The sequence below is a fragment of the Sinocyclocheilus rhinocerous genome, unplaced genomic scaffold (assembly GCF_001515625.1).
Source record: "Sinocyclocheilus rhinocerous isolate Xijiao unplaced genomic scaffold, SAMN03320098_v1.1 scaffold268, whole genome shotgun sequence".
NCBI lineage: Eukaryota > Metazoa > Chordata > Actinopteri > Cypriniformes > Cyprinidae > Sinocyclocheilus > Sinocyclocheilus rhinocerous.
The window spans coordinates 176,396-187,149 of record NW_015650002.1 but is presented as its reverse complement, the minus strand read 5'-3'; the positions used below and the strand labels follow the sequence as shown (position 1 = coordinate 187,149).

The window sequence follows — 10,754 nt, the reverse complement described above, 5'->3', positions numbered from 1 at the left end:
AGCATTCCCATACTGCAGATATTAACTTTTTTTTCGGCGGGGATGAGATTAGATATTATCTCTGTCTCTGTTATTTTCTCCGCTGCACGTGCGTGTAATGTTAAGCAGCCAAGTGAATGCAAAGTGAAGCAGCCGAGCGGAAAGTTGCATGTGCACGGGTGAGATTTTTTTTAATTAATTTTTTTTTTTTAAACGTAGATATGCAAATGTTTACGGTATGATAACCTTGCACGTTCAAACCGTGATAAACCGGCATACCGGTATATCGTTACAACCCTAGAACCGACCGAAGAATCATAAGCCTTAATCGTTTCAGGATCATTTCAGAAACTGGCTCACAGAGGTAAAATAAAAGTAAAATAAAATAATAAAATAAAATATAAAATCGCTATGTGACCCAAAACATTCATTTAAAATTATACAACCTACTAAACTGACTCTGCAGCTATCCATTACAGCCTCATTTTCTTGCAGTTCATATTAAGCGTCTACCCCAGTGTTCTCAAATTCAATTCCTGGAGGGCCACAGCTCTGCACAGTTTTGCTCCAACCCTAATCAAACACACCTGATCCAACTAATCAAGCTCTTCAGGATCACTAGGAACTTACAAGCAGGTGTGAGTTGGAGCTGGTTGAAGCTAAACTCTGCAGAGCTGTGGCCCTCCAGGAATTGAGTTTGAGACCACCGGTCTACCCCGACTATGGTCCATTTTCTAGTCAAACAAAAACCATAAGGAGTTTCTGCAGAAAGCGGTCACAGAAATTTGCATTATCCAAGTGACGTGTGAAGACTAAAATAGTACAACAGATTTAGCATGCTGCCGCACTCCCCATCGCTCCCCCACCCCTGGGACGGACGTACAGACGCGGTGGGCCGGCGGGGAATAAGCGGGCCATTCCATTGCAGGCCGACGGGTGAGCTGTTCCACAAGAATCAGGTGAGCGCTGCCTGGTGACCCAAGAAGAGCTCACCTAGGAGACGGCAGAGACAAAAGCCCTTGCGTCATTCCCCCCCGAGATGAGATCAAGAGGTTTGTTTGACTTGATTTTAAAGGAGGCCCTTCAGATTCAAAGCTGAGAGCCAGAGTAAACACTCATTTAAACAAATACAGATAATCAGCGATGTGTCATCATGCAACGAGCATGTTAATAACATACTACAACATATAAGATCTATACTATTTACACCTTTAGTAGCAGGTGCACGTAGTCAGGTAAGGTTACAGAGTCCTTGCAGCTGCAGAGCGGTCAAACCGAAAGCCGAAATTGGTCATTAGCATGCAGCATGGAGCATGTCAGGTATGGCAGCCACCCAAGAGAGTGGTGGTGTCCTCCATCAGACTTCTTGAGTCTCTGCCCGCTGTGCTCCAGGATCCTGCGTGGCTCATCCACAAAGACAAAATCAGCTCCCTATCCCTTTAGCAATGGCTGCCTAACACACCAGGCATTAACCCAGAGATTTTCAGATGTTTTGATAATAAAAAAAACACTCAAATATTATGATACCCTTGCAAACGGGCTCCCTCCTAAAATATTAAGGCAGCTATATTGCATGTATTAAGGCCCATAATACTGTGTAATAAATGTGTAAGTATTATCTGGAAAATATAAATATTAACTTTGTATTAAGGCAAGACACTACAGGTAAAACCACAGGTTTTTTTCATGCACTGGTCAATTTTAAGATTTTGAATTATTTGGCTTTTCACTTTTTTTTTTCTTTTCTTCTTAGACTAGTGGAAAGAAAACATGCAAAATAGACTTTTAAGTATTTATTTTATTGCACTTTATCTATTTGTATCTGTAGATATCAATAACAATACATTCAACAATGAGTTTTATTTTCATGCACTGAACCAGAAATCTTCTCATCAATCAAAACTTTTACAGTTTTATTGCTATCTATATTCTAAAGGTTTTTACAGAGGGGTTTGTTCATATGACATTTGCTTGATTTTATACAATATTTTATTTCTACAAACATGATGAATTTATATTCTGGCTGTTGAGAGTATGGTCTTATAAAGTGATAAAAATAGATACCAAAAATCCCTTCTGTAAAAACCTATATAAAACATCTCAGTTTGACTATAATAAGTCAACAAAGTAAAACAAGAGTTTTGAACATGGCTTTACCCAATGTTCAGATTTCTCCTCTGAAAACGTATGCGATTTATTTTTTATTATAATCAGATAGAAAACTTGTAGTACAAAAAAGTTTTTGCAAGTACATGCTAAGAAAAGTCTATAAAAATATGGCCCAATGTACGATTAATATGAAGGAATTGTTTTGTTTTTTAAGGTGTTTTACCTGTATTTTGAATTACTTATTGCATTGTGTAGTGTTTTACGGATTAAGGAAATATCTGTACTTTTAATGGAAGATGTACTGGTAATTGTCTGCCAGGATATTATCCGTTTTTCTACAAATTTTTTTCCCTTACAGTGTATGGTTTGGCCGGGTTTTGTTGTGAAAACCTGGCAACCCTGGCACGCTACACGCGGAAATGTTTGAAAGCGTATATAATGAACATACTTCAAACGGCACATTGAAATTACTCAAGCAGTAACAGTATTACAGTGCATTTCATTACTGAAGACATCGACCTTAAAATAGTATATATAATAAGGTAATACATATATTCGGTGCTGGTCAATGCAGAAAATATGACGAGGCATATCTTACTCTTGGCTTCACTCACCGTAACTATACCGGACGCTACAGTTGACGCGTCGCGCCACAACAGCTCTACACTGGACGCGACAAAGTGACTGTTGCAAATCATTTTAACTTTGTGCAGTACATCATAAATAGAACAAGGCATCAGTTTAATGTCGGGGTTTTGTCGGGCCGCATCCAGTGTACTCAGCGTCACTGATTATAATGGTTTCTACTGTATTTTGCCGCTCGCGTCCGGTGTAGAGTATTTATATATTCTGTGGAAGGCGTAGGATCAAGAAATGTTCGTTCAATCAAAACGCTTGGTCCGAGCTTTTTAATATGTTTCCTACCTGCCTGACAACATATGTATTAGCATACCTCTGTGCACCGGGTTCACGCAGACAGGATACGTCATCAGCGATTCATGTCATTTTCACTGTGTGCTGTATTTAAAATGACTGTTACCTTGGCTTTGTTTGAAAAATATGATTCCCAATGCACACAAACTTCCCAGAATACTGAGTGCTCTGTTGGTTAGAGTTTACTTCCTTTTTAGTTATATTTTTATTAAATATTTATTTGTGTAAAATACTTTGTCATCTAAAGTGTAAGTATGCTTATTTTTTAATCCATTTTCAAGTGATTTCAAATTTCTTAAATATTAATTAAAATAAATACAATTATATCGGCTTTATATCGGCCACCCCGCTTTCCAAGATATCGGCATCGGCTGTCAAAAAAACTATATTGGTCGACCACTAATGGTGATATCTGTAAGTTAATTTATTTTTACCCTATTCACCTGGGGTTTCCATCCTTAATCTTTTCTTTTAGTTCCACCAGTACTGATGAATGATCTCTTGACATACAAGTAATAGCAAACATAATAACATATAGTACTGTCAAATTTGTCCATTTTAACACAAATAATAAATACATTAATTCATAATTCTTTCTATTTTAATATATATACAAATAATAATAAAATAAATAATTATTAATTAAAATAAATAAACTTCCCCAGACCCCAATTTAAAAACCAGTGAATTAATCCAGCACATACCAGAATGCAAATAAACCCACAGCATAACAACATTTCACTCCCTCTTAACATGCTGAATCTCTCTCAGTCACTCTCTTGCTGCAGTTTCAATCACGATTCAGTAGTGCTGCTGTGATTCACTGCAATGTATCGTATCATAATGTAGTTAACACTATTGTGCCGTTAAGGGTCATGGTACAGCCTACTTACTGCAATTTCAAGCGAAAACTCTGAAACACACCTTACACACCTTAGTCACTGCTTACATGGCACTTTACGCAATTGTTTTTGAACCTGTAATGTCCAGAGCAATAACAAAAATCACCACTCAAATGCACCAAAGCATCTTGTGGAGGGGGAAGTGTATTTCTCAAAATGAATCTGGCTTTATGCCCGCCACAACTGGCAATATTGTGCAGTTAAGGGTCGTGGTATAGCCTGCTCACAGCAAATTCAAGCAAAAACCCTGAATAAGAGACCATAACAAATATAAACCCAGAAAACTGTCAGAAGTCTGTTGGGAAATTCTGTCTGTTCTTTTCAATAAGCTGCTGAAATATAAACCAGTATAAAACAGTAATGTCTAAAATAAGCTGTGTGACACAGTTTGCCAAAAAAACACTATTCCCTCACTCCGTAGTTCACTACATTTTGACAAAGAATGATATTCAGATTCGCACAGAGCTCTGTTGAGCAACACGCCACACAATCCAGAGCATTACTAAGAATTACTGTGAAGTTCAAATCAGACGTCAGAGAAACCAACAGGACCGCTTACAGACAAATACACACAAAAGATATGACTGCATACACAGAGGTCTGGAGGGAGGCTGAACTGCGTGTGTGTTTTAACAATTCAGGATTGTGAACAAAAAGACTAATGTGGCCTGACATCACCTGATAACTCATTATCTCAAAGCCCTGACCAACAATGCACCTAAAGCAACAAATTAATTCAAATAAACAACTCACTAGTTCATTATAATTTAACGGTGGTGCTGTATTCAGTCATCCTCTAAATTTAAATCTACAACCGTACACATTCAGAGGAACCTGTTGGGAAATTCTGTCTGTTCTTTTCAATAAGCTGCTGAAATATAAACCAGTATAAAACAGTAATGTCTAAAATAAGCTGTGTGACACAGTTTGCCAAAAAAACACTATTCCCTCACTCCGTAGTTCACTACATTTTGACAAAGAATGATATTCAGATTCGCACAGAGCTCTGTTGAGCAACACGCCACACAATCCAGAGCATTACTAAGAATTACTGTGAAGTTCAAATCAGACGTCAGAGAAACCAACAGGACCGCTTACAGACAAATACACACAAAAGATATGACTGCATACACAGAGGTCTGGAGGGAGGCTGAACTGCGTGTGTGTTTTAACAATTCAGGATTGTGAACAAAAAGACTAATGTGGCCTGACATCACCTGATAACTCATTATCTCAAAGCCCTGACCACAATGCACCTAAAGCAACAAATTAATTAAAATAAACAACTCACTAGTTCATTATAATTTAACGGTGGTGCTGTATTCAGTCATCCTCTAAATTTAAATCTACAACCGTACACATTCAGAGGAACGTCTTGAGTATTATGCATCTAAGATAGCAAAACAAGAAAAACAAAAAGTATAGGTTGTTTTCTTTTTCTTTTCTTTTTTAAATAACCTGTGACCCTGTTCTGTTTCATTGAATGTTTTGAAATGCAAGAACGCATCTTATATAAATGCCCTCCTAAGAAATGTGTCCAAATAGGGGTCAGGTGAACCCCCCAAAAAACCCAGCCTATATATACAGTGCTTCCTTAAGACCTTAAAGAAATTTCATAAGTACAAATAGTAATATAGTGAGAATGTTTGGGTTAGCTGCAAACTACAGAAACTGGATGCAGGAATGAAACTGGCTGATGAAAAAATGGCTGGTAAGGATTTTTTTTATGTTTTTAAAAGAAGTCTCTTATGCTCACCAAGGATGCATTTATTTGTATACCATAAAAACAGTAATACTGTGAAATATTATAAGAATTTAAAATAACTGTTACTGTATATATATATATATATTTTTTTTTTTTGTCTTAGTCATTTTCAACAGTCGTTACTCTAGTATTCAATTCAGTGTCACATGATCCTTCAGAAATCAGTCTATTGTACTGATTTGCTGCTTGAGAAACATTTTTTATTATTTATCAATGTTGAAAACATTTGTACAGCTTAATATTATTTTTGGAAACCATTATACATTTATTTAAAGATTCTTAGATTAATAGAAAGTTCGAAAGAAAATATTGTATAGAAAGTTCAAATATCCGTTCAAAATTTTGAATGGATATTTTCATTTTAAATATATTACAAAAATCTAATTATATCACCACATATTAAATATAAGCATTAGGGGTGCAACGGACCATTGCACCCCTAATAAGCATTGTCCAATATTAAATATAAGCTTAGTTGGCTGTGAGCTGAAACTCTCCTATAAATCCAAAGCAAAATGACTGTTCTTGTCGAGTTTTCCTTCACTGTAGAATCTGCATGAGGCACAGCTACATCTCCGCCTGCTTCCTGTCCATTTGATCCATACCATGCTCACAAGCTCATTACACAAAATCTTTCAGGAACTGGAACTCACACCATCTGAATCACACCTTGATTACTCAGTCACTAGATTATACATTGATTAGATGCCACGTTACTCATCTGTTTTTGAGCCTGTAATGTCCAGAGCGATTACAAAAATCATCAATCATCTGCACAAACTGTGGAAGAGTGGATTTCCCAACACTCAATCTGGCTTGAAATTTACCCCTACCCATAAAAGTTTAAAACCCTCAACAGCCTGCTGACATCCTGACAGGGAGTTGTTGGACGCCTCAGAGTGGCCAGGATCATGAAAGAGGGTAACAGGTCATCCGTGTAGCGTAACCACGGGAACATCTGTTTTCACCGCATCAAAATATTTTTGGATTTTCACACTCCTACATTCCACACTCACCTCCTGGCCCAGAGGGGTTACAGTCATATTGTTAAGCGGCTGAAGGAGCTGGTGTGGCTGTGGGTGGTGCAGAGGTTTGGATCTTTTCTCCGTCATTCTACACCCAGAGACTATTCATTACTAGAACTTACCGTGCCCTTCATATAGAACGCAAAAGAGACCAGCATTCTGCATTCCATTCTTACACACACACACACACACACACACACACACACATACATACACACAACTGAAAGAACTACAGATGTCCAGTGCAAAAATTAACCTTTAAATGTTTCAGTCACCTTTTATTTACCCATTTTGAAAATAGAAAGTACTCGTGAGTATCTATGCGCCTATAAAGCACAATTACCTTACATTTTCTACAAGCAATGCGTAGCTTCTCTGGAAGAGCGGATCAAAGTCCAAACGCCTGTCAGACCAGATTGAGCCAATCAAAACAAACCACAGAACAAACAGACAACAATAGACAAAACTATGCATACTGTAAGATAAGAACAAAGCTTCCAAAATAGTTATGCAACTTTTTATTGTATCTGCTGTTACCTAGTGCAAATATATCACCTGCCTAATCACATTAGTTGGTCGGAACAAATATAAAGCTCTGAATATGTGAATTTTCTTGCTTCTTTCTAATCCGATTAACATTAGCTTGAATCTGTACAATCAAAGCAAATGTGATCAGATTAACACAATACAAGGACATCCTTTACTTCAGAAACCACTGTCTTGTTCTCCATTTCTTCTCCCCTTACAGACTACTGCTGTGACGTGAATAAAATGAAAATTTGGTGAAAATGTAGTCACACTCAGACTATCCAAGATGTGGATGAGTTTGTTTCTACATCTGAACAGATTTGGAGAAATTTAGCATTATCACTTGCTCACCAATGGATCCTCTTCAGTGAATGGGTGCCGTCAGAATGAGAGTCCAAACAGCTGATAAAAACATAACTATAATCCACAACTAATCCACATGACTCCAGTCCATCAATTAACGTCATGTGAAATGAAAAGTGACGTGTTTGTAAAAAATAAATCTATCTGGCCAAAATAGGGGTCCATAATCCAAAATAATGCTTCATCCAGTGAAAAAGCCCATCCCCTGTTGTCCTCTCACATTAAAATCCACTGACATATTTTCTTTAGAGCTGTTCAGGAGGAAGCGTTATTATGGATAGAGGAATTGTATTTTAGCCTGAAAGCAAAAGATTAAAATTAAAAACATCTTGATGGATTTGTTTACTAGCTTGTGGACTACTTGCATTACTTGTGGATTATTGTGATGTTTTTATCAGCTGTTTGGACTCTCATTCTGACGGCACCCATTCACTGCAGAGGATCCATTGGTGAGCAAGTGATGCAATGCTAAATTTCGGACGGCCTGAAAGTGAGTAAATCTTCAGCAAATTTTCATTTTTGGGTAAACTGTTCCTTTAATATCCATACCTTATGTTTAGATCCAAAATACAGGAGCACAGCTCAAGTGTCATGGCTAAATATGAAATCCAGCTGATTTGCATAACAAATCAATACTTAGGATATAACCCTTTCATAATTTTCAAAATCTAAACAGGCACATCAGTGTATCAATCCCTGAACATATTGCTTTGCCAATACTAAAACCAGATTTTTAAGGAACACTTTTTTTTTTTCTTCAACAACAGATGGTGGTCCTCCACAGATCCATAAGAGGGTGTAGTTTCCAGGAAATAACTAATGGCGTCAACTCACTAGTAAACTTGACTATGGCATATTGTGTTTGTATCCTTGAGCACTGTCATATCCACTGCCACCCGACCCCTCTCACATCCTAAAGAGCAAACACAGCTTTTTAAGCTACTTTAATGGTTGCTCTAAACCATACATTAAATCAACAATCTTTTAAATGCATGTAAAAAAAAAAAAGTCACTACTTGAGATTCTCAGAATTTGGAAGCACCACAATAAAGTGCCACTGAAAGTATTTGTTGCTGCCGTTCAACTAGTCTAATTACTGTTACATAATTGAACCTGACCTGGCAATACTAACCTACAATGATGTGTTATTTGTTACACCCCTCTGAACTCACAACATAATAATACTATAATAGCATCACCTTCCATTCACACAAATCTTGACAAATGAGCCACATCCTGCTTTAGCCAAGAGAAGAATGCCAATCTCAGTACATGACTGCTGAAGTCATGACTTAATTTGATGAGTTAATCAGGAGAAAAAAAAACAGAGAAATGATCTGATTACTTGAAGTCCTCAGTCAACCCACTTGACAAGAGAGGTGAAAACACTGAACAACAGACAGCCTTGACTTGACCTCTGTGAAATACAGTTATTATCTCATAACCAAACCAAATCATTATCATTGGGAATGTCACTGTAGATACATGAAAATATCACTGCATCCAGATATATAGACAGACAGACAGACAAATAGATATAGATAGATAAAGAGAGAGAGAGACTAATAATATAATTTTAATTAAACAAACTCTTCTACCAAAGTACAGAATGTTCTCGATAAAAATACTTAAGTTACAAGTTTTGTCAGAGAAGGAATTCAGCATTTTGCCTATAATCATCATCTAGAACATTATGCTGAAACCAAGACACACACAAACACACAGTAATCACTGAATAAAATACTTCAGACATCGCTAGTTTATTTTCTCATCCCTGTAAGTGATCACAACCTGATTCTGATTCTTTTTTTTCATACATAACGTTAGTTGCGCAATAAAAGAAGATCATGATGATGGATATGATATAATCGCTTCTCCTCCAGCGCCAGAAACATCTTCTGCGCTGTTACACTGGAGCTCAACCCGATCAACCTTCAACTGACTGTACAAAACGTTCAGATAAGACACCGGGAGACTGATGGTCATGAAAATATCAAACTCATGCCGTCAGGCGATTCCCACGGGCAAAAGAAATGGCGATAGTTTGCACTAATGCCAGGAACTAACAGACTAATCAGACAAACTCTTGATGTTTTTTTTAAGCCTGTCCAGGCTGCGAAACTGCCAGTGTGCAAGAGGTGTAAAGATGTCTAAATGCACCACAAAATCAATCAACCTACCGTGTTTCCCTGCGGATAAGACCGCTGCCTGTCGGTGGGTGTCAAACCCAGGAGCGAAAAGACAGAACATAAACCATCACTATCAGACGATGGAAATGTTTCTTTCTAACGTTACTTTACCTGATACTTGTTGTGGCTCCGCGCGCCGTCACGTTCCGTCTTATTTCAGCGCCTGTCTTCCACTTTATCACTTTTGCAAGCTATTTTCCTCCTCTGTTCACGAAAAGTACAAATTTTCCTGTCTCAACTCTCTTTCCTCCATATTTGCAGCTTCTCCACCAACAACAACATTAATGACGTTCTCTCGACGGTCACGTGACCACGGCTGTGGGTTCTAAAAATAGCGCGCGACACGACAGATTACAACCTGCAGAGCGGGTCTCGCGGGTATCAGAGATGCCGTTGTGAAGACCGCTGTTAATTATAATCGTGTCTTCTGTGTGTCTCTGAGGTTGCTACCAAGCACGGCCCCCAGTTTACCGGGAGTTTTCTATTTTTTTTTTACATATATATTTTTGAACAGGAACTAAACTGGTTTTAGGGAGGAGGGCGCCCCCTTTCGGTAGGTTGCGGAGTAGTGTGATGCGTGGGGAGAATGAGGTGGGCGAGAGAGGATACGTGTGCCTGTTTCACTTATAACATTTTCTTAAAGGTGCTGTATGCGATTTCAGCCGTTTTCACTAACTTATGCCAGACTTAGTCATGTTATTAAAGGTTCGCTCTGCCATTTTTTTTTTTGGCTAATTAAAGCTGTACACATCACTTTTGAGAAGTAGGATTAAAAGGAGGCACACTGACTCACGAGCTGAAGTCCTCTAGAAAAACTGATTGGCTGATAAAGAGCGGGCCGCTTTATTGACTCTTCCATATTCCACTATTTCTTTATAAATAAAATATTTCTGTAATTTTTGAGAAATAACAGAACACACTACAAAACCATTTGACCCTAGCTAGCTAGCTCCTGATGAGT

The 10,754-nt window shown here is 37.8% G+C and overlaps 1 protein-coding gene across 1 annotated transcript in view; it reads right to left on the bottom strand.

The window, feature by feature from the left end:
* Positions 1–10,248, bottom strand: part of LOC107711286 (histone deacetylase 5-like) — an 80,408-nt gene extending 70,160 nt beyond the window's left edge. Inside the window, exon 1 of the mRNA XM_016516258.1 lies at positions 9,905–10,248. The gene's annotated coding sequence lies outside the window, so the exon portion shown is untranslated. The remainder of the gene's footprint in view (positions 1–9,904) is intronic.
* Between the last annotated feature and the right edge of the window lie 506 nt (positions 10,249–10,754).